Genomic DNA, 3,786 nt, shown 5'->3' on the forward strand with positions numbered 1-3,786 from the left:
AAAAAAAATGAGAAAATTAGGTTAAACAAAGAGGAAAGTGAAGGGGATGGCAAAGTAACTTATTTAACATTAACTTTTAACACATGGACTGTATTTTCACTCTCCCGTGCCTCCCTCGAGTACACAGCATGTGGTGTACTATGTAAGCAAAAAAAGCCTGATTGAATCAAAATTTGGGTGGGTTAAAACCTGATAGATAAAGGCTAAGTGAATTTTCGGGATAACTTTAAGAATTTTTCGATGACTCAAGCCTTTAACCTTTTATTTGAAAAGGGTTCAAGTGACTTTATTAAAAAAATTGTGAATATGGACAGATATCTAGCTCAGTGTGATCTTTCTTTTTCTTTAGCTTTATGTGTTGTAGAAAGCTATAGAGCCCCAACTTCCACAAGAAACCATCTTGGAAGGGTGCCACTAGCCTGCATCTTATAGAGAGGATCCTTCGGTTCTTATTAAGCATGCCCATTGAGTCCAATTCAACATACAGCTACTTTTTGGAATAACTTGTCTTGAAAAGGAAATAACATACGAGAAGAAGAGGAGATAACTTATTATAAGGTGCAGAGGCGGAGCCAGAATTTTAAGTAAAGGGGTTCAACGTTCAAAGAAAATTAAGTCGAAGGGTTCAACACCTATTATAATTATATAAAAAATAATTTTAATTGTGTATAAATAGTATATTTTTCCATTGAAGTGGGTTCGGACGAACCATAAAGAGGGCTGGCTCCGCCTCTGATAAGGTGTCGAAGGAAAAAAAAAAATTCTTGTGACATACATTAAAAAGGTCTGAAGGGCATAGTAATGTAGTTTAGACTACATTAGCAAGTGCATCAAACGTTAATAAAACATAAACAAAAACGGATCGGAAGTTGCCCACATAAAATTAACAAATTTTGAGATACAGTACAGTCTGATCTATGATTATTTGGTATTGGAGTGATTTTTAATTTTAATGAGAATGATGTGAAGTGCATTAAGCAACAGGAGATAATGATCACTCATTTTTATCAGAGGGCAGAACTGTTCGAATTTAACTTAATAGTATTCTGAAGACCTCATAACTCTAAAAGATAATGATCACTCATATAGTTAGAATTATTTTGCCTTAAAACTTTTCTAATCATAAACATTCTTTTTGGGTCTTCTGATTGAATTATTCAAGAAGATGAAAGACTTCAAAACTTCTGAAGTCTTTAATTAAAAAAAGGGATACGTGGGTCTTACTATATTATTAAGTTAAAAATAAAATTGCTTAAATAATTAGGACAGTTGTTCGACAACTGTATTAGTTGTCTCAGCAAGTTGTCGAACAATTTTGATAGTTGTTGAGATAACCTCTTCAGTTATTGGAGTGAAAATGAAATAAAAAAAAAAAATTGTTCCTTTTACCTGATTTTTAAAATTTGGTGGACTCTCAATTAATTGAGAAAGTTGTTAGTCCCTTTAATTCAAAGTCCCAGCTAGTTCCCTCCTTTATGAATGATCCTATTAGTTAGACGTGTTAGTTTAGTAATACTTTATGGGGAACTAATGTAGGGAGCCATCTGAATGTTATTAACTAAGTGAACAGAAAAGTTTCACTCGACATCAATAATTTGTTTGTATTTCTTTAATATGCATATGCTATTTTTCGGATGGAACTTCATGGTATTTATGTAGATCGTTCGTGCACATAAAAGCATTTGTATGACCTGTCTGTACATCAACACATTCTAATATAAAACAAAACATACAACACTTGATGTAAGAGCATTGAATGAAAATACGAATTACAATTAAAACATTGAAGGTGCTTGCCTGGGATATTAACACCAAACCAATTCGACTCATTATTATATATATTATTAAGTGATTTAATAAAGTAAAGATACTAATTAACTAACCATAGTTAGGTTTACTATAGTCCAAAGAATGAAAATCAAAGAGCAAGCATGTCAGCAAGTGTTTATCAAGAAACATTGCGATCTGTGTTGAGCGCAACACATCCCAGGCAAGGGAGGATGTAGCCCTTCGGCAAAAGATTCATCCGAAATAACATTTTTGATGCGCAACATAATATACACGTGAGAACTCACTAAATTTGAATAAATATAGTAGAACTCGACCCAACTTGAATCCACCCTGAATTTTTAGGATCCTAAATTCATTGTTAAATCCTTTTAGGCCACACTGTGTAAACACTAGAAGACCAAAAAAGTTAAAAAGAAGGTAGACAAAGAGAAAGCCACTGTTTAATTATTTGCTTTGAAGTGTGGTTAATCCCACATTGAGAGAGGATAACACTGCTTTAGGCTTTAATTACAATTAACTACTGATCAATGGCCGACCTTTAATTGCAATTAACTACCACTGGTCAAAGGCTGAGCCATGTAACTTGGGCTTGTAACCACTGATTGAGCGTAGTCTAACATACAATCACTTAATTGGGTTTATTTTTAAAAATTGTGAATCAAACATCTTTTAATATAAGTAGACAGATAGATATCTCAATGTGTTCTTAGTTCTTACCTTTCTTTTTCTTTAGCTTTACGTGTAGTAGAAAACTATATGTTTTACTCTAATGCTTCATTGACAAAAGATAAATTTCATTTACAGTTAACTGAAATTAGCTGGTTGTAGCTAAACGCCGAGCCATCGTTGCCATGTAACGATGGCTTTTAACTAGTGGCGCATTAATAAAGTGGTTGGAATTTAATAAAAATGGGCTCAGTAATATGTTAGTTCAGAAATACTTTGAGTAGGAAAATAATGTATGGAGTCATTTGAATGTTGTTAACCAAGTGAACAAAGTTTTCTCTCCACATCAATAATTTGCTCGTGTAAATTCTTCAATATGTTTTTTTTTTTCACATGAAAACTTTATAACATTCAAGGTGTCTGTGACGGGTGTTTACACCAAATTGGTTAAACTTACCATATGTGATTTAATAAAGTTCAAATATGAATCAGTCAACCATAGTTAAGTTATAGTCTAACGACTCAAAACTGAAAATCAACGAGCGAGCCAGCAAGTCATGTTCATGAAGAATTATAGCTAACTGTGTTGAGCTCAAAGCATATCAGGCAGGGCAGGATCTAGACCTTCGGCAACAAATTCATCCAAATTAATATTTTTAATACGTGAGAAATCACTAAATTCCAATAAATATATTAATGCTGGACCCATCTTGAATCCGCCCTGATCTTTTAGGAACCTAAATCTCATTGTTATATCCTGTTAAACAATGCCATGAAAATTAAAGAGAATAAAGAAAAACAAATCTAGACAAAGAGAAGAACACTACTGTTCAATCTGTTCTTGCTTTGATGATTATAGACAGAGGAAAAGTATGGTTTACATAGGGAAAAGAGAAGTAGAAAAGGCTAATTCAAGGTTATTCCCACATCGTGAGAGAATAATATTATCTTAGTCTTTAATTACAATTAACGAGCAATAAATAAATGCCGAGCCAAGTAACGTTGGCTTGTAACCAAGTGGGGCCATTAAAGTGGGTTGGATGATGGGCTCATTACATGCGGAGTCTAATGGGCCTCATTAAGCCCGCGAGTGAAATGGTTCACAAAAAAGCTACATAAGCTGGTAGTAGTATTTTTTAAAGCTAAAATATAAGCTGGTAGCTGGTAGCATTCCACTACAAAAATGGTTCACAAAAATTAGCTGGAGTGAAATGGTTCACAAAAAAACTACATAAGCTGGTAGTAATATTTTTTAAAGCTAAAATATAAGCTGGTAGCATTTCACTACAAAAATGGTTCACAAAAATTAGCTGGCAGGCTTTAAAGAAA

Source organism: Capsicum annuum, chromosome 8 (genome assembly GCF_002878395.1).
Source record: "Capsicum annuum cultivar UCD-10X-F1 chromosome 8, UCD10Xv1.1, whole genome shotgun sequence".
NCBI classification, from domain to species: Eukaryota; Viridiplantae; Streptophyta; class Magnoliopsida; order Solanales; family Solanaceae; genus Capsicum; species Capsicum annuum.